The sequence below is a fragment of the Phalacrocorax carbo genome, chromosome 10, assembly GCF_963921805.1.
Source record: "Phalacrocorax carbo chromosome 10, bPhaCar2.1, whole genome shotgun sequence".
In the NCBI taxonomy this organism is placed as follows: domain Eukaryota; kingdom Metazoa; phylum Chordata; class Aves; order Suliformes; family Phalacrocoracidae; genus Phalacrocorax; species Phalacrocorax carbo.
This window is the reverse complement of record NC_087522.1, coordinates 6117959-6139637: the sequence shown is the minus strand read 5'-3', so window position 1 is coordinate 6139637 and position 21679 is coordinate 6117959. Positions and strand designations below refer to the sequence as shown.

The window sequence follows — 21679 nt, the reverse complement described above, 5'->3', positions numbered from 1 at the left end:
CTCTGTGGGCCTGCATTAATTTACTCCTCGATGTTGCACATTAAATAGCTCATAGGTACAGCACAGCGCAGTAGTAGCAGCCAGCAAAGCCATAAAATTAAAGTTTGCTTCAAAGAGACAGGGAAGCAAAATTATGTGTGCTGCATACAGGGACTAAGTCAAAACAACCTTCATTTGGAAACATCATTTTAGTCTTGTGCTCTCATCAAAAAACACGATTACCTTAACAGTCACATTAATACAACAAGGCCACTTTACTAGGGAGAGAAAAAAGCACACGTTCACTACCTCAAATTAAAAAGAGTAATTTTTATTCTTCCTCATCAGGGTGAAGTACCTGGGAACAGACATAGCTGCCTGTTCCAGGGTTGTGCTTTCACAGCTCTAAATGCCACCTGCGGGTCCCCAGAAGGAAGGCCGCTTGTTGGAAGGGCAGCACCGCTGCATGGGAGGGGAAGAGGAGGAGATTCAGCCCAGCAAAGCTGTAACACAGCTGCAAAACATGGCATTTTTGCAGCACGCCAAAGCCCACGACACCCTTAACATATTTTATATGCAACAGTTGTATGTAAATTCAAGTCAAGTGTGAAGATTGGCAAATTTAGGTATAATGTTAATTAATAGATATTTCAAATTAATTAACTTCCAAGATAAATTCTTGCTTCTCCTCTTTGAGAAATTTAACACACAATTTACATTTAGAAGGATGTATAAGCTTCTGATCACAGAAATATGGAATCTTATATCTTGTATGGAATCTCATATAATCTTATAACCTGCCAAATAATTTCAGTTTCCTTGTGCTGGTTGCCCCCCATTCTCAGGGTAATTTCACAGTAACTTATTTATCTAATCACTTACCAAAAAAAGATATTAGATGAACCTTCTTGGCTCAAGCTAGATGGCCTTAATGTGTGGCTGAACTGCAATGTGACCTATAACAGGGTCCAAGCCAGCATATCTTATCTGATGCCATAAGCTGGGGAAGATGGAAAAAACAAAGCACAACATCACCTCTTTCTCTGAGATTCAGGAGGCACAAGGAAAGTACAGTGTATCAAAGCTGCAGCTGAAATACAGAAGGAAACCCCAAAACATGGCTGCATTCCCAGGACAATTCTGATAAGGGAAGCACTGATTTTAACACTTAAAATTCAGTCTCAAATTTAAAAATGCATAGCAACCTGCTGAGGAGTTACATGGAACAATAGAGGAATATCGTGAGGATGCTTTGAAGAGAAGGTTGCATAATTATCTTGCATACAAAGATATTTTAATAAGATTCTGGCTTGTAGTGAAAACAGAAGGAAAACTTTTATTTCACAAAAGCCCCAGACAGCTTATATATGGGGGTGGCAGAGACTGAGACAGAAGTAACTCATCAGCCACTTGCAGTTAGACTTCAGTTTATTTGCATACTGTGATCCTGCATATTAAAATATTGTGAGAACAGAAATGAAATTTTCATTAGTGTTCAATCTGAAATCTCACCCATGGGATTCAGCTTTCAACAGTTAATGCATGCATTTGCCTGTTTATACTTTAAAGTTATATATCCATTTCTACCATGCTACCTTCCGCCTTCAATCCATTAGCACACCATTACTGCAGAGTGGGAGCAGTACAGTATTGTTTTAGCATCTCTGAAGTGCACTACAAAATTACACTGGGTTAAGTGGTCATTTCTAATGTAAAATATTTTGATGCTTCGTAGATGAAATTACTGATCTTTCACAAAATTGCATCAGTTGAGATCACAATCAGGAAGACAGTTTAGTATCAGACATTGCTAAGTAAATTCCTTGCTCCTTTACAGATTCAGTTTTGCTGTTCTCAAGAAAGTTCTCCCAGTTATAAAATCAAATGCATGTCCTTTATGAATTGGGAAATAACAGCTACAAATGAACCCTGGTGTTGTCTCAAAAGCATCAAAACCACCATGTTACCTTACAGGAGCTGGACTGGAGGTGGTGGGGTGCTTGGCTTGGTCTGATACAATGGTGAAGGGGAAAATTCCCCAACAACTTTTAATGTGTTTCAGGAATTTATATACAGTGAAGCAACACTGACTCTGACTTGCAGAAAAGCTGCAATAGGCGAAACAGAGAACATTACTTACTGACATAATTTATATAATGTGGATAGGTTTACACCTCAATGAAAAGCATGTGTCTCTGGCCACAGCTTATGTGGTTTTCCATGTAATTTAGCCCTTCATAATTGTACCGCAATCGAGATCACAAAAGACAGGAAACTAGCATGCCTGTAAGCAACACGTCCCACATCTCCAAGGACTCGTGCTCCTGGGCATCACAGCAAACCGCAACGCCCAGGGACTGAAGGCTACTGCTCTGTGCAGAGTACTGAGGGGTGTTTTTCATCAAAAATCAAGAGCTGCTACTTTTCTGAGAACCAGTTTTCTACTGGATTTGATGTGCAGCAGGGAAATGCCGCCCCCAAGTGAGAGACAAAAAGCAGCTGGTTACCACAATGAAGAATGAATAAAGCAAAGGCTTTTGGGTGCTAAACAACAAAAAAAAAAAGATAGTGCAAATTGAAACATTGCTGAAGTCGTAGTTATAATTACTGAAGATATGGGGGAAACATCTGCAAGGTACGGGCTCCTGTCAACACACTATCAGATTTACTGGACAAGAGATAATAACCAAACCTTTCTCTTGCTCTTAAGTCTCAAGGACAGACCAATCTCTCTTCTTTAAGAGACACAGTCACTTGGGAATGTCAAGAATTCTCGACAGTAAGCTTATTATAATGAAATCACTCCAAATTCTCACTGGTTATGCTATAAGAAAGGGGTGTAAACAAAGTCACTGTGAAAAACTGATAGAAGGAAGATAGGATTTCAAGAAGAAATTGCCCACATCCTTATTTCTGGCAAGTCACTTGACCTACTTAAAATAAGCTGCATAGTTCTGCAGCAGAGACCTGGCTTTTGTTCCCACTCTGCCTAACAACTGCTGAGACACCCAGGGCAAAGCACTAAACTCCCTGAAACTCCATTTTCCCTCCCCCTCTAACAGAAAGATAATACTCACCCTGTAAAATCATCCAAAGATCTTTGACCGAAGGTAATCTCTGAGCACAAGGTGCCACTACTGACACAAAACGCACCTCATGGGCCACACCGCTCGGGCAGTAAAAGGATTAAGCACAATATTAAGTGCAGAACTTGAGCACCTCCACGTTCAGAGGTGACGGTAACCTAATCTCCCTGATCCTCAAAGCAAAGGTGACCTTCACAACTGCAATAAATGTAAAACTTGGAGAAAGATTCCGAGCTTCTCAAAATCTATTCCACCGACACTATTCACATAATCTCCCAGGCAAATGCTGTCAGGTAAGGAACACAGTACCAAAGCCAATTGGGAGATGGAAAAACGTACAGCATTATATTCAGGAAAGGATGAGACTCTGGAGATCAGACAGCCCTATGCCAGACTGAAACACTACAAAGAGAGCAGGTAAGTGCAGGTAGGTAGGAAAATAAGGGACTCAGGTGTTACCAGATTTTTCATGTGACAAAAAAGCATTAGATTTGCAAAAACATCTCAAAACAGGAGCAAGCATTTGTTGTTTTACATTCTGAGCTGCAGCTGAGGTTGAGGCAAGATCGAGGGACAACAGTTGAGTGACTCAACTCTCCCCCTGCTTTTCCTTGATATTTTCATTCAACACCTTGCGAAGAAGGAGCACAGAGACCAAAAGACTAGCACGACTCTGCTGGGAATAATACACTTTTGCGATAGGTCTCCTTCCCTCCATCCTATTCAAATGGTGCTGCAGCCCCTGAGGAGAGAATACATTGCCAAACAAGAAATGTGAGTTTGCAGCTGATTCCTCAACAGAATGGGCAGCCTGGCTGATGAAACTCTGCCAAGCCAATTGCTTCAAGCATTATGCGGTTGGCCAGTACAGCATCTCCTGGACACACACGAGTGACTCCCGGATGCTGATGGACTTTCCAAAGCAGTCATTCCCCATCACTGGGACACCCATCAGAGAAGCCTCTGCCACACATATTCTCTTTGTGGGCTCAGAAATAGCTCCTACCTCAGAAAAGCAGCTGAGTGTGCAGTCGTAGCAGGGAGTCCCTTCTCTTTTACTGCTCTCCTAGGAAAATTTTTAACCGAACAGCGGAAAGATAACCTGGCATAAAATCTGTCTATTGAAGGTTGACCACAAATCTCTTGCCAGGAGTAAAACAGGTTATTAATATATTAGCGCAACTAAAAAACACTGGGAGAGCATCAGCCCATTCCACAGGGAGATAGCAAAAAGGGAAAGGAAGGCAAATCGTCTGGAGGACACTAAAGCGAACTCATTTTACTGTGCTCTGATCAAATCTCTAAAGCTGAAATGAAGGGATACCAGCACCAGATTCTGAAATGAATGTAGCGCCTCTGGGAACCTGGTTATTCATCACTATTTAAGTGATCTGAAAACAGGTACTATAAGCAATGCTGGGATCCAGGGAGCATTATGTTTTCTTTAGGTCGTATTAACCCTTGAACTGGGAAGCAGTGCTAGAGACTACAAGTAGAAGACCCAGGAGCTAAGAGGAACAGAACCCCTTGCAAAAACAAAGGTGCCTGGGGAAGGGGGGAGCAAATGTTTGTGCGTGTTTGATTTTCCAGCAAAATTTTAACTCCAGCAATTTTTTATTCCCCTTCCCACCCCCACCCTCCGTCCCCTTTAGATTATGAGCAGAATGAGTTCAGGCTCCAAAACCCCTTTCTTGACAAAAGCAAACATTAGCACTCACCAAACCCAGACAAAGGGAATCTCAAAAACTAAATGTGGTGGCAATATGACACCCAGCATGTGCCTACCAAATTGTGAACTTTTCTGCCACTCCTTCCCACACATTTTTTCCAGTACCACCTCCCTGGATCTAAGTTCTCCCCCGCCAGTTGCCTCCAACTAGGTTTGATAGCTAAAGGGAAAGAGATGACATTTAGTTGATGAAGTCTGTAAATTAGCCAACAAAAACGTTAACTCTTATCCATTCATTGGAAAAAAATGGTGGAATTACATCTTTACCTAAAAAAGCCCTTCTAATTTCAGCCGGATGAGTCAGCACTGCTGCATCACTGAGAATGATTCATTGTCACTGCACTTCTCAAAGTCAAGAATAAGGGTATTCACCCCAATTCACCGTCATCTCATAACTACCCTGGATCCAGGCACTGTGTTTGCACACAGTATTGTTACAATAATTTATATGAGTGTGTCACTTCTAATTTATAGGTATAAAGACCTATGATCAATCCACCAACCACAAAGCAACATCTTCTTTTCAGTGGGCTGACAGTGGAATACCTGGAAAATACTCTTGCTTGCCAGGAAGGAGAGGTCTCTACACCCCTACAGCCTAGGGGTGGCAATGCTTCTGAAGACATGAGTGCATGGCCAGTATATTGGGGGAAAACCACTAATACTTGGTTATCAGGTAAAAGAAGCTTTTCAGGGGAGTTAGAATCTGAATAGCAATTCAGACAAAAGCAGTATAGATGGAAAACCTCTGCTCCAAATGGAAGCAGTGGTGACGAAGAGGATCTTGTGCATGGATTAGACCTCAGCCAGAAGATCTCTAGCAAGATGAAACAAAGAATATTGGAAGCTAAACAGCAGCACACCTGTGGTTTTCTTTTTATACAAGTCTCCTAATATCACAGTAGCCTTCGTTAACCTTTCGATTAAAACAAGGCTACTGAACGACTCATACTGAACAACTGAACATACTGAACAACTCACGCTGACCCCTGAGTACTCAATGGCAACACCTTCCTCCAAGCTGCCCAAGGCTTTGGCAGCTGGCAATGTGCGGTGGTAATTCAGAAAAGATGTATTTAATGATATAGGTGTGCTGTGAGCCCTGACTACATCTCACTGCTATCCACACAAACACACTCCCAACAGGAGCCCTCAGGCGTGTCGGCACACTTCCCAGTGCAACTGTTGTGAGCCAGCCGGCAAATGCCGCTGGGGAAGTGAAGCTCCATGTTTAAATCAAACTTGGTTTTCCTCTGATTTGATTTTAATCTAGTTTGGTTTCTTGTCCTGGTTCTCTGTATTACTGCACAGGTTGTGCTAGCTCAAATAAAGGTCAGGGAGGGGTTTAAGCCAGCACTGCCCTTGGCTTGCAAAATTACAGCCAGCGTATTTTTGGCATCTCACAGAACAGTGGGTAAAGTGCCTAAGCCTCAGAGGGTCTCCAACAAATTTGAAACACTCTTGGAAGTTGCTAGGTAACAACATTCACCTCCCAGAGAAGACTGTGCAATGTTTGCTCTGACGAAGCAATGTTTGTACTGCCCTTGCTTCCGCCCTGGGAACGCGTTTGCTGAGGACCCATCTCCTCTGCTGCCAGAGTATTTCCAGTCTCTAGTCTAGGTGTGTAGTTGGAGTTTGCTCAATAAAGCAAACATTACATTTTAAACATAGCTATTATAATTAGCACAAGCTCATTGCTCAATTCCCCTTCCAGACAGGGATTTCCAAATGTCACAGTGCGCTCAGCACAGCTGATCTGTGCCAACAGCCGCTCTAAATGCGACTGACCTAGGAGGGTCCAGGGCGAAGAATCGAGTCCTATCACGGGAGGCGAGATGAAAAAACAAATAGGATAATTCTCCTCCTTCATCCTGTACCTTCATTTTCATGTACGATCTGTATGGCACTGTGAGCAAGGCAAGTTTAGCAGAGTGACTCTCCTCTTTGATGCAGAAGGTATATTCACACTTGAGGCCAAGCAGGAACTTCATACCTGTTCTCTGGGTCAGCCCCCCAGGTGACTCTGCCTCGTCCTGGATGTCCTGCCAGGGTATCATGGCATAAAACTGAAGTGCAGTAAGGGGGGAACAAAAAAGGGGGGGAAACTCTGAACTAGTACAGCTACTGGCTCCTAAAACCATTTTGCAGAGGCTCTGGCAAGTGCAGAGACGTAGTTTAAAACAGTATTTGCTTTTGAAATCTGGTTTGGAAAGCAAAAACAACCTTAGTCCTTACCAGTAATATGCAGTATTAAAAAAAAATTGCGAAGTATCTTTTCCCAACGCATACCTACCCACAACAAAGAGCTCCTACCCTCAAAGGAGAACACTAGCGCTTACATTTCCAGGTATTGCACAAATCAGTGGTTTCCAGCCTCCTTGCAGACAAGCTTCACTTCAAAAACCCTGGCAACGCTCCACACCTCAGCATGTCCCATGGAGCCAGCAGAAGTCCAGCCGAGTTTATTAATGTAGGTCTCATGCAACATCTCACCTGTGACGTACTTGTCTCGCACCCACAACTCCTGCCTCACTGTTTGGGACATGGCGTATAAACTTCCTGCGCCCCCCCAGTGCCCCACGAGGCACTGGAGATGATTAGCACCAACCCTGCTCAGCAAAAGGAGAAACCAAAGCACAAAGATCACGTGTCCTTCGGAACGCCACAGAGGCAGTCACAATTTACAATATTCTACCTCATTGGTTTTCTACTCCAAATAGAATAAGATTTAGACCCAGAATTTGCCTTAAGGTGCAGGGGAAAAAAGAGGGGGGGCTAACAGTACCTCTATCCAAAGACAGTCCTTACATTGAAAAAGTTAAAAATCCTCCAAGACAACAACTGGAAGCAAAAAATTGTGTAAAACACAATTTTATCACCCTCAAAAAAAAAAAATCAAACATCCCTGCGCACCATGGTCATGTTCATCTAACATCCTTGCGGAGCAGCAAAGATCTTCTATTTTTATTTGAGAGTTTATTCAAAATAAACAAATCCCAGTGGAATTCAAGCACACTGTAGAGGCTCCAGCAAAAATCATAGAAAAAACAAACAAACTAAAAAGATCCTCTCTCGGAACGCTCTTGAAAGAAGGATTCACCACATTTCTAAATGATTGCCACCGTAGCTTAAATGAATAATCTATAAATAGGCAACAAATGCAAAGCAAGCACTTGAAGGAAACAGCAAGGTTTTGTTTTTTCTCTTGTTATTGCTAACTCATTTATTGGGAAGGAGGTGGCTAACAAGGTAGAAGAAATTTGTTAAAAATATAAAGAAACAGAAAATTATGGGGTGTAGGAAGGAGGGATAACAAACCATGAAGACGTTCAAATGTATGAAGGGCAGAAATATGTTTTCGCCTCTAGTCTTCCAGAGGACTGAAGGGCAAGGGATGGGAGAAGGCACACAGCTATATCGGAGCATCATTAGTAACTGCCCCACTCGAGGTAAGCAGGGACAGAGACAAAGAGGTCGCAGAGGCAGCATCTATCACGTGTAAAACACGACGCCCAACCACGAAGCTGACTTCGGTGCAGTTCATTCAGAAACAGTGCTCAGGCTCGACGTTATGACGGAACTGTTTTCTGGAGGCAAACTAAGGCTGGTATTTAAACCATGAGTACACAGGGAAAACGTGCTTGTGACTTAAGACTGAGGATGCCCTGATGCCCACATACCCACAACTTGAAAAAGGCTTTTTTGTTATCATAAAAGCCTTACCTGAAAACTCAAGCTCCTGTGGGCCATCTTGGACTAATTTCTAGTCTTTTCTATGTATCAGATTCAACATACTATTAAGCGCAGTCATTAAAGCAAAGCACTGGAAGTGCTCGTGCAGCTGTCTTGTGGTAAGTCACCCAAAATAGGAGTGGATTCAAAAGTATTAAAGCTACACCAGCCACCCACATCATAAGGAAAGTGAAAAAACTCGTGTCAATGAACAACAGAGCTGGGGGAATCTGAGTTATTCCCAGAGAGGATCTAGTTTCTGGGAAGCATTTGCAGGAAAATTTCTAATAAACTCCATTTTATAATATTGAATAACCGTTTCTCAAAATAACGGGAAATTTTGTTTCACAGTTCTTGTTCCAACTTGTCTGCTCACTCTCCTCCTCTCTCCCACAGCTAGTCTGACTGCCCACGACATCCCCAGTCTCCAGCTTTCTGGCATTCATCAAAGCAGCCAACTTAATCAACCTTTTTAATTACTCCTTTGAATCCTATGCTGCTTCTTTCAAGCCTGAAGGAGGGTCTCACAGAATCCAAGGGGCAGAAAATGTCCTGGTTTCTCTTTTCAAGGAGTTTTACTAGCTTTAAGGTCCTTCACTACTCTTGTAAAGTCCTTCCTTGCAACTCTGTGACAGATCTTGTCTGGCCATGGAGTCTGTCAGCGAGCAGCCCAAGACCACCTCAGAGCCTTCTCCTCGGTGGGGATGAAGGCTTATCCATGCCAGCTCGGCACAGATTTACAGCTTTCTCAAAGTTAAGTTATTCCCTCCTCCTGCAGGGAGGAGGAGAAGGCTATCAAAAGGACCTATCATCCAAACTTTTAAACTCCATCCGTTAATATATTCCCTTACTTAAAAAAAGTTTTGAAAAGGGTGTGCAAGGGGTAAATAAAAAAAAACCCAATCGCAGTGGCAGGAACAGAGCAAGTAAACAAACCATCCTTGCATAGTGCAGGAGTGATACATATTCTGTGTTTGTCAACCATCAGTTTAATTTTAACTGTAAAAAGTTGCAGGAGAGTTACCATGAGGGCAAAGTGCTGGATTAATCAATCTGGGGCAGAAGTCCTCTGTTTATCCACAAAATAGACAGAGCAGAAGGAACAGAAGTGTGCACTTCCTTATATTGCCCCATCAGTGCCTCTCAATTTGGGGCTGAAAGGATTAACTCCAGAGGGAGCACTGCAATTTTATCTTAGACATGGTCCATTGGTTCCTTGGCCCTTCTGCTGAGACTGCCAACAAAGATGCCAGACAGGATGATATTTTTGAGATGCAAGTGTTTATCTTCTCTGAGTGAACCAAACAGCAACTCATTTCAGGAAAGCAATCCAGCAACTCACAATCACTTCTCGCTCTAGTAAATGCAGACTGACAAGGCAAAAGGTGAAACAGCTTGATGGTCCCATTAGAAACCTTTGAGTTTCCTCGCACCTGAATGCCTGTCTAGCAAAGCTGTGCTTTAGAAACATAAAAGATCTCCATTTGGCAAGGAAAGGAAAGAAGTCAGAACATATGCCAAGATAATCTCAGTTATTAGCTCCCACCACAAAGGCACAAGATGTATTGAATCGCTCCTCCATCGCACAGCACGGGATGCTCTGAGGCCGGGAGCTCTATTTCAGAGGCGTGCACAGGCTCGCTGGTGGATGGGCACTACAAGGGATGCGGTGAGTACACACACAGCTAACGCAGCAGGCAAAATTAAATCAAGCAATAAATAGAGCCAGGGTAAGGCGCCATGGATCATGACAGATAGCTCCCTTCTGTAAATATTTACGAGTAAGAATTGTGAACACTTTTTTTTTTTTTTAAACCTTCTGTTCACACTTAAATTTTCTTTCTTCTGAACCAAGCAGATAAACAGCTATGAAGATTCACCTTTGCCTAAATGTGGCTGACCTCGGGGCCACACCAGCTTGCTTGTCCATCCTGGGCTGATACATGACAAAATGGTGACTTACTCTTTATGGAAGAAGCCATACAGGAAGGGTATATAAAACGTGCATTTGTTGTAGGAGTGGCCATATCTGTGCCATGCAGCAGCTCTCAGATGTTCATAAAGACTCAAGCGTGACCTTTTCCCTCTCAACCCCCTTTGCTGTTCAGAAACAAGTAGAACCCCAAGAGCAAGTGGAATGCAACAGAAACCAATATCCACAATAATGACAGTAACATGCCAAGTGTTGATGGGCTACAGAAATCAGATACAATAAATTTGGGTCTTGCCTGGCCTAAATAAAAAGGTGCTCATTATCTTGAGAGGAAATGCCACTTATGAACAATAAGGCCATGGTGCACTGTGAAGATAAATGTCATTGCTCTATATAGCTGTGATAGTCTTACCTCCTGCCTTCAAAAACGTCTGTAAACAGCAAAGCAATAAAAAGCCCACCGAAATAGCCTGGGACACTATGTTATTTTAAGAGCATAAAGTCAGACATCCAGAGTTCTTTAGATATACCTTCCTGAACATGGACTGGGACCACATATATTTACATTGTGCTTTTTGGTAGTAATAATAAATTAGAAAACTTAACTGACACTTTCAAACAAGCTTGGATATGTTCGGTATCACGTACGTTGAAAGAATTTCAGACTAATCATGTACCTTATACTGCAATAAACATCCACAGGAATTACATACATCTGCATAGGTAGTTCTGCGCCCATCACAGGCCCCCAGGCAGCCTCTGCCAAGCACAGTGAGCAACTTGACTTTAAATAAATACCATACATAATGCTAACAACTTCTCTCTTTTCAACAGCTCTGCGTGCTGCCATGCTGCAGCTGAGATACAATTAAGTACACTCAGATGATCTTTCAGCAAACGGCACACACAGAGCAGTCTCCACCTAGTAAGAACGGCAGCGTCAGAGCCCCGGGTACCCCCAGCCGTGGCTCTTTGAACAAGGGGGGGTCTCCTCACAGCAGTCTGCAAGCAGGTGCTCTTGCCCTTTCATACCTGCCTGCATAAAAGGCAAGTAATGAGTGAACACGGTTTAGACACTGTTGAATGTTCCCACCTAGAGAAATACCGGTTTGTCATGCAGGCATCACTCCTAGCTGTCCCCAACACCTTTCTTTGTACAAAAGGTCACAGAATGCTTCAGAAACCAGCAACCTTATTTTGCTCCATCCACAGAGGTCAAAGGAGCACACATTTTGTCTGAATATTTGAGAAATTGGGTCAGGGAACTGATCTATCCTGTGGCTGCATTTTCCACTAATGAAATGACCTCTTATAAAAGGGAATAAACCAGATGATTAGAAATTGAAGAACATTGCATCTGCATGAACTGTGAATAAAATCAAGAGTAGTCAGAATATAATTGCCAAAGGTAGGGTTGGTAACAGCTAGCTTAGCAATAATATGTGCCACATAAAGTAAAGATCATGGGTTTGTGGTCTCTACCATTAGGCCAGTTCCCAACTGTATTGCATAGCCTTGACTTCAAGAAAAAAAAATCAGAGTTTGTGGGCTCTCAAGAGATACTCCCATAAATACTGATACAGACATTAATAATTTCTTTGTGTACATAAATAATGTATGGTGGCAGTCTTTACACAAAGAAGCCTCAAAAACTCTCCCAATACACAAGATATTCTACTTAAAATAACCTCTACAAAATAATTACTCTGTTCACATTCATAGCTACTGAATAAGTCATTCGGTTTTTATACACCAATACTAGTGTAACATGTAATCTTTCAAGCTTCTTGTTTACTTCCTTTAAAAATTAAAAATATTTAGGTTTAGCAACTCTTCCAAGAATCAGCTTTCCAATGGACAAAAAGCTGTTTCTATGGTTTTCCAAAAGGGTGTAAAGTTGATGTTACAAGAACTCATGTTTGTGAGTCTGGCGTGTGGAATGCAGGCAAGAGAACACAGAACAGACAAAAATCAATGCTTTAAACCAGAAATCAGTTCAATTTTTAACATGGTCTTGAACAGAACTGAAGTTTGAGTGTACATCTGTCAAAGCTATAGCCATTATAGCCATTTAAACAAATTGAAAACATAAATCAGTTCAATATGTCAAATTAGTGTGCCATGCATTTCATATCTACGTTACCATCACCACAGTTGGATTCACGGCACATGTTCTGTACAGTAATACTGCCTGCTTTATTGAACAGCACAAAATTCAAAAGAGGAATGTTACAGCTTGCATTACAGGAAGACTGTGGCTTTTCCAAAACTTAGGACTTCCAGTTTGTTTTGCTGAAAAGCTTTTAGCACAATCAAAGCACATTTGACATTAACACTGATTAAAGCAAATAGATAAATTGCAAAGCCTCTGAGAAAACAGAATTGCTCCTCACAATTTACTTGGACCACCCCTGAACAGAGGAGATCTATATCAACGGCTTAGTTTCTATTCACAGCTTGGTGAAAACCGCTATCAGCTGGCTTTTTCACTTATTGTGTTCCCAGCCTTTTCCAAATATCAGTAGGCTAGTCACATTTAAGTGAAAAAGAAAAAGAGAAAAATAAGGAGAAATTCCAGCCACCTTCCTTTAAATTCTGTTCAAGTTACAACTAGCAATGGTGCCGTACTCTAATTCATGACCTTAATATGAAACCACAGTGAAGAAATGGAGAAGCTGCACCCGATGGACAAACTGATCCGTAGGGAAAGACAGGGAGAACATACAGGAGCAAATGCAACTCATAACTATGGAGAAGAAAATACTAAAGGTGCATAATTATGTATGTTCTGAAATAAAACAATTGCAATCAGCTTTAGCATTGGGCGCCGTTCAACTAACTGTGCTCAAGCGCTATGCTGAACCAGGCTTTTTAGACTAATTAGTTCCCTGAAGAAACACCGCTTCTACTACTGGCAATTAAGGCCAAAATATGAGAGAATCAATGGGCTTCAAAAAGAAAACCAAGACAGCAACTGCTGTTGTTCTAATTGCCACAACAGCCAAAGTATTAAGTGTATTAAAGGGGATCTTACAATTCTTGCGAACTGCAACGAGCAGGAGCGTTAGGATCCATAAGAGCATGGGAACAACCTTGTGTTGATATTGTTTTCTCAAAGCACTTTTTCTGTTTATATATTATAGCTATTTGGTAACAGGATTTCAACAAAACTCTGTAGCTGGAGCCCATAGAAACACAGCGGGCAGAAATGTGTTGAACCATGTAACAATGCCCTGCAGGAAATCTTTGGAATCTCTACAGCATGTTTTAAAATAGAAAATAATAATTAAAAATATTAATCCCTCATTCTTACAGGAGACCATCATCATGAATTAAAAGATGACATGAAAACACAAATACATACTTTAAAACTTAAATTATGCAGATTATGTAATTATGCTGAAACGAAGCTCTACAAATCACAGAATTCAAATCCAATCATTACAAAAATCAACAAATCTCAACAAGTTCAGAACAGCTCTTAAGATGCCCAGACAAGTGCTATTTGATGCCATTAATACAACGCAGAGTTAAGGAATAGCTAAAATTTCCATGGCATTTTCCATATAAAACATTATCCTGATGTGCAATCTTAGCTTTTACTTTTTTCACAAGATATTTGCCTCCTTTCTGCCCCAGAATTGCTTGGTTTCCACAAGCTGTTAAAGTTTTCATCAATGGGAGAATGTTCTTAAGTAGTAGGTCTAATAATTATCAGGCATTTAACATTAACCCTATATCTGTGCTAGAATTGTAGATGAGATGCACTGGCCAGAGAGCACCTCTGGGAAATCCAACAGAAACAAACTTGGTTCTTAGTTTGGAGACAAATTAGGGACAGGAAAATTGGCCAGTCTTGGCCAATGAGCCAGGCGCCAAAATATTTTTTGGGTGGTGAGTCACGTGAACACACACCACACACTTCAGGCAACTTTGGGCTGGAAGTGCTCCGGAGGATGTGCCATTGCCCCCACCGGGATCACATCACCCTGCTCCAGAGACACACCACGTACCCTGGAAGCTGTTGGGAAGCTTTGATCATTCCTGTCCAAGGATCACTCGAGTACTCCTGAGGACAAACCCTGCTACCAGATGTGACACAGCAGCGACATGGGCTGTAGCTGCACAGTTCGCCTGGGTGAGCCCAGTGGTACGTAAAATCACCACGTTTTCCAGCTTGGAAAAAGATTCAAAGAGGTTAAATCTCTGAATTAAATGCAGAATGCAGTTTACTTATTTGCCAAATGCTTCTCTAACGTTAAAAAAAAAAAAAAAAAAGCAATTCTGTAATTGTGGAAAGCAACATGGAAAGTGGTGCAAACATGGGAGGAAACTGCCCTACAGCTGCCCTACTGACCCCAGCCCTTCCCTCCACACTGCCTGGATTCCAACAGCAAGTGATGGAGACCGACATAAGACGTAAGAACACACTTCTACATTTTCAAAGCCTTCCCTTTGAAAAGGTAGTAGCTATCCGTTCCTAACCCCATTCCCCAAAGATGCTTAATTTGCCCTTTTCCTTCTGTCTTCTACCTGTGAGGGAAGAGACATGTTATCGCTGCACTAGCATCCCAGTTTCAGCCCCCTGCTCCCACAGCTGCACACTCGCAGCAGGAGGTGATACGCACCATAATGCACAAAAGCAGCTCTTTTACGCGACGCCTGCCTGCTGCCATTTGCCGGGGACAGGGCCACTGCTCCCACTCCACATGTACTCTTGCTTCCTCCTCCACCTAAAGACATCTAATTGCGAAGCCTGTATCTCTAGGCACAGGCATGCAAGCTTTCCAGTGTAAAGCATTCTAAAGCCCTCAACACCTATGAAAGCATATGAAATGCTCTCCCCTGTTCTATTGTAGTAAATATGACTCATAACTGCACACCACTTATCTTCTCTTTCCAAAACATCACTAAGAGCGAGCCCAATTTTAAATATTCTGTAGGAATTTAGACCCAGTTCATCTGTTTCTCTCGTGTCCTACAGCCAGGTATGTTTGAAGCTAATCCAAATTCCCTAGGTCAAGCCTCGTTCACGCTTGGTTATTCGTAACATCACTGGAAGGGGCTACAGGAGGATTTGCTCATACCAAGAGCATTTTTAGGGGAGCGCAGGCTGGGGGGTGGAGGGAAGGAGGGAGAAATCTGTTTGTTGTTGGCCTCCATCGATCCCCTCAGGGTCAGAGAGAGATCTTTCAGAGGGTGAGCACAGGAGTGTTCCCATACCCTCTGAGCATCATGCCTAGACAGCAGGTTGATGATATCAGTATAGTCTTACCTAGGCTAGGCATGCTTCCTGCAGCCTGAAACACTTCGGACAGCGGAGGTTGCATGAATGGAACCTAAACTCTCTGTATTGTTAACACAGGTGATAATTTATATTTATCACGACTAGAAATTTTTAAGTTCAGAGAGTCAAGACATGATCTAGTCGCTACGAGAACTGGGGGGAGAGTGTCACAGACTACATCCACATGAGGAGCATGAATTTCAACAAGACGTGATGGAAATTACAGTGCCTCCCCTTGTTCGTACTGCAGTTGAAGCACAAGAAGGCAGCAAAGCTGGAAAACGCTTTTCTGTCCCATGCACTTCAATAGCCTACTTCAATATGCAGCCAAGAGTGGCAAAAGGGTCCTTATGGCTGCTGCTTTTTCTGCAACTGGTAATCTTTCTGGGGGCTTGTCTATAAAGCAGCTTACCATTGGCTAAAGGTACAGCTATTGTCTTAGTTAATGATTTAATTTAGTTTATGCAAGTTGGTGCCCAGACATTCTCACTTCTTAAGAATGATGGACGCTTGTGGTCCCTAGGAACTGCTGAGTTAAAGCCATTCTTAAACTGTCAGAGCAGCCACACATTAAAAATACCTGTAAAAATCTACCTGTAGTGAAAACAATGCTGGTTTGTGCAGAATACCTCCAGTATAATGCAATGCCATGGACGGTTTCTCTTGATCAATTAATAACTTTCAGGGCAGATCCAAAATGGGGAATGTCCTCAAAAAAATTAGTAGTAATTGGGTTTTTAAATCTAGTTCAACCAAACACAAAGTCTCAGATACATAGAGATAGGCTCTGCTGCAGCATCAACCAGTTTTAAGAGGCACTCTTCTTCCACAGAGCAGGGACTGTCATCTTTAACAAATCATTAAGCCCCTCCGTGACTTGACTTCCTCATTTATATGGTGGTTATTTGCAAGGTGCTCTCCCAAAACACAGCCAGTGGCAGGTGTAAAAGGGAGGGGAGGAAACTAATGGCTCCTTGACTTCACAAGGTCACTCGGGTCTGAAGGAAGATGAAATGTGTGAAAGAAGAGAGAATCCAGGATAATCCATTTTGTAGGACTGCTGGAGGACACGCAACCTGACCTGCTCTGAAAAAGGGGAAAAAAAAAAAGAAAATAAGAAAATAAAGAAAGAAGAAAAAGAAAAAATAAAATTTAAAAAAGAAAAGAAAAAAAAAGAAAAAAAAAAAAAGAAAAACCACAAAGGACCGCAGTGGTTCTTGGGAAGGCTTGAGGCTGCAAAGAGACGCCAAAGTGTTCAGGTTCAAAGTGCTATTTCGACAAGGTGTTTGCTTTGTCAGAAGATGATGTCCAGCCCTGTGACTGCTTCAGCAATCAGTGGTAGCTGATGCATGGAGCACATTAGCATCATCTCCAGAGACAGCCTGTTTTCTCGCACATGAGTCACAGATAAGATGCTACAATGACAGTAGAAGTCTGGGCAAGTGAAACATATGCCATTCTGGAGTGGCAGGAAAGCTCTAGTGGCTTGGATTTGCTCCTTATGGACATCCAAAGTGAGCAGAGTAATCTCCTCACTGCTTCTTACAGTTGTCACTGAGAAAAAACAGTGCACAAAGGTTGGATGGCGGCAGAGAGGTAGAGAAAGCAGGCAGAATAAATCTGAAAATTAAAACAAACTCTTCTGTACCTTGCACAGATGGGAGGAAATTTCTCTGTAAAGTTCCCATCATCACAGAGACCCCTTCTGCTATGGAAAGAAGCAATTTACCTTTGAGGGGGAGAGGAAATTCAGCAGAGGAGGGATGAAGCAAGATAAACATAAAGCGTGGATCAAAGAGAGCAAAAAACAGAAGGTAAAAGAGTGGAAAAGCACTGATGGGAGAAGCTGGGTTGAGAGACAAGGAAGAACTGTTAACTGCTCAAATAAACATTTTATTGCATCCGCACGTAAATTTTAAGCACTTTAAACACTAGGGTGACTGCTAAGCAACTCCCTTTGCAAGGAGCAGATTTGTGACTAACATGACAAGAATCAGCAATGCCCAATTTTCACCGCCAGCAGATGCGCTGCAGTTATCAGGAGCAGATAAGGTGACAATATTTGGTCAATGAGTTTTGAGGTCACCAGTAATGCCCGTGGTGGAACAAAAACACAGAACATATGGCATGTCATGTGCTGAAACTGTCAGACTCATAATTAACTGATTAGAGTACATATGGTGCTCACAGACAGTGTAAATCTCTCAATGTAAAAAATGCTGGAGACCACTGAAGGTGTCAGCATGGGTCTTCCTTGCAAATCTCTCTTCATTAAAGTTTCATATGGAGCCAAGTGTGTTGTAATAAAATCACTATTAATGCAGTTATATTTATGATTATTTCTCTTTTGTGCAGCTGGATTTAACTTTTCAAACACTAAACTCCACATCAGAGCTTTTTCACAGCAGCTGCTGCATGCACAGCAGCTTCTTGTTTTGTCATGTTTACTTTGAAATTAGAAGTAATGGGAGCTAAGGTAATAAAAGTTAATCAAGATTGGCAAGAAAAGTGTTAATATCACCAGTATCAAAACAAAAATTCATGCCGTGATACAAATACAGCTACAGTTCTGTTTATTTTAAGTATTTACAGCAGGCTGGCTAGGGACAAACTCATTCCCTCTTCAGTTCCAAAACACACTTTTAAAAAGATGGTGAATGACACTTCATTAACCACATGAAATAAGCTGACACAGCCTGCTTGCTTGTCCAGCCACCATTTCAGATGGCATTTTCTTTGCATCTCCCCTCTGCTTTACATTCAGTACTCTGCAAAGTGCTTTCTTGAACCTCTCCAGCCAGATCAGCACTGTGGAGCAGGGGGTCGGACGGGGGGCAAGCAGTCCTGGGGAGGATAAAGCAATCATTTTCAGTCCCAGAACAGACTAGGTGTTTGCATGCCCACGCATTAGAGATCCAGCTTTTCTCATCAGTCATCAATGAAGGGGATTTAAAAAGTTCCCATCAGCCTTCCTTTGTCCTCCAGTCCTCTGCGCCATCGGACTCCGAGAGGACTAGTTCTTATGCAGCGACGCTGCATGTCTGAAGTGATCCAGGATGAAAGCATCCTTCTGTATTTCAGTTTCTGGAAAGGTGCCTGTAATCCAGGTGATGTCTGCGATGCAGATGTACCAGCGCTCCCAGCAGCTGCCCTGCCCAGCGAGGGCTGGGGAATGAGGGAGTCAGGCAGGACTCACTGTATCAACCTAACTTCATTCTCCCAGCATACATTAATAAACTACTCACACGCAACCCTCCAGGGCTTACACACTCCTCTCTCATTCTTTGTGTTCTTTTTAAACAGCTTCCCACCTCCATTTATACATCAAGCAAAGGACTTATCAGAGACCTCATCTCCCTAATGAATTAAAAGCTGTTGCCTCAGTCCAAAATTCTTCCTAGTCCCATGCGGCTTCCTCCTCTTTCCTACTGTGTTATCACTATTGCTCCGCCTTCACCAGAGAGCTTCCTGCCTCACACAGCTGTTGCTGGAATGGATGGGAAAATCTCCATTTTTAGAATAAAGAAAAATCCCTGTTAAGAACATCACTTTTTCCCTTCTATGGTTTGTTCAGAGGTGGGGCTGCTGGAAACAGATTAGGGCAACCAGAAGAAACGGGGCGGGGAGGAAGTATCAAAGGGCTCTCTACTAGGGAGCACAGAAAGAGATTTTTGTAAATTAAGTACTCAGTAGACCAAAAAAAAGGAAAAAAAAACACGTGATAAAAGAAGTCAGGGAGGAAAGACATGGTACATGGTGTGAATTTTAAGGCTTATGAACAAGGCTGCAAGGCTGAAAGGTAAAAGCTACAAAATGTAATGCAAGAGGATGCATTTGCCTTAGAGGCTACAACGGCTTTTTTTAAACTCAAGATGCTCCTGGAGCACAGCGATACCTGCAGCCTCCCCAGCAGCGATGCAGTGCACAGGGACTGTGCGAGGGCTGCTCCTGCAACAACCACGCAGCGTTCCCAGTGTACGCTGAGCGGCCAGAAGCGCTCCTCTGTGGGCATAACTGTGATTACCTGCGGTGGTATATCCTCTGTTAACTACTCATCTTAATTGTTTTTCACTCTTTAACCAACTTAGCCCAGCAAAAAGTAGCGTCAGCCTGGCCTTTTCAGCTCAGATCCACCACTCACTCTCCTCGCAGCCTCCCCAGACCTTACCTGGATCTCATCAGACTAGTTGTGCACGTTGCTGCTCTGCTGCCACGTGCATGATGCTCACGACAGGCTCTTCTCATTCTTCCGTGCTACTCTAAAGCTGGTTGTGTACTGCTCTCCCAAGCCCACCCACAGCAGGGGCTCCCAGGATGCCTCGACCCTTCTGCCACACTGACTTAAATGTGTTGAAGTCCCCCTTTTTCTTGACTTCCCAGCCTTCCCCACTGGAGACTTTCTCCCACATCTCAGAAACAGCTGAGGCTCCAAGGTGCCTCATTCCTGCCGTCTCCTCTGTTTGTGAGATGAGTCATGAAGGTGTCAACATTTCTAAAATTTGTACAGAGGCTCAACAGAGCTGGGAGGGTGCAGAACGTTATGTTAGAAGTTATTAATAGCTGCTATCGACCAGTTCTTTGATCTACAGGCAGTTGATTACAGCTGCTGCTCCTGATGATGAGGCCCTGCCTGTACCTCAATTTCCCTTTCCAGTTTTCATTTTTTCACTAGAACAAAAAACTTTTCCCCAAAAAATTCAAAACGGATGGGATTCAGCAGTCAACACTGCAGTCAGAAAGGCAAACGCTATCAAGTGAAGCGTAAAATTTTACTTTACATGGGGAATATCAGGTCTTTGAATCCTGCTAGAGCAAAGTCTCTGAAAGACTTAAAGGTTGACATCACACAAAACAAATTTCCAGAGAACACAGCTCCTTTCTGAAATTTTCCATGTAGACCTTAATCCATATCCATGAAAACAAACTTAGAATTTGTTCCCTTTAAATAATTAGAGGGGTGTAGCAGGTGGCTCCCACACTCTTCCATGCTTTCACCCAAAGAAGATAAGGTAATTTGCCATTGCCCAAAGACACTGTGCCCATTTGACCTATTCAGCGAAACAATGTGGGAAATCTCCCTCCAACAACCCAGAGCCACTGCTGGAAACAACTCAGAGAAGAGGATAAAATAGTCACCTATCACTTTCTGTCAGCATCGTCTCATCCTGCTCTGGTGGTAAGCAATACGGTGATCAAAAGACAACACAGAGAAACATTGTGAGACAGACAAATTCAGGCAAATTTCCACTTCATCTGATGTTACCGTCTAACTTCTTTATCAACGTGCCCAAAACTTTGCAGAGTTCCTTTTCTGAGAAACAGGGATGAAGTGGATCTATACCATGATACTGATCTATACCACACTATGCTGCCCTGCTTGCTAAGGCTTTAAAGGTCACTGGAGCCAGTATGACTCAAGTCCTCACCTACCAATGCAAGAAAAGAGCATTTTTAAGGACACCAGAAGCAACCAAGGGGTCTGGGCACAGTGGGACAATCCACTCTATGGCTTGAACATGAACCCAAGGAGCATCAATTCGTACAAGTTTTACCCCATCTGAATTATGGTGTTTATAAATCTGTATGATGGCAGAACTAGGCATGAAGAAAGCAAAACTCACATACTTATGACTATTGTAAAGCCTATGTAATAAAACTGCCAAGCTTTAAGATCACAGACATATTCGAAATATTCCAACTCACGACCATAAAGCCCATTCCACTATGACAAAGTGCAACAGAGAAGAGGGGAACTATTTGGTAAATGAATGTTAACAACTACTTCATTACTGTCACATTTCAGAATACAAATTTTCAAAAAGAGGACTAAAAACAATATAAGAATTCCTTCAAGAAATACTTCTGTCTTTGGAAAGAATGTTTTTTTCTTAGAGAAAACCGAGTAAAAAGCATTTAATGGAGTTATTTGTATT

At 42.4% G+C, this 21679-nt stretch overlaps 1 protein-coding gene across 2 annotated transcripts in view; it reads right to left on the bottom strand.

Moving 5' to 3' along the window:
- The window catches only part of MAD1L1 (mitotic arrest deficient 1 like 1), a 381515-nt gene that overhangs the window by 197863 nt on the left and 161973 nt on the right, over positions 1–21679 (bottom strand). The window lies entirely within an intron of this gene.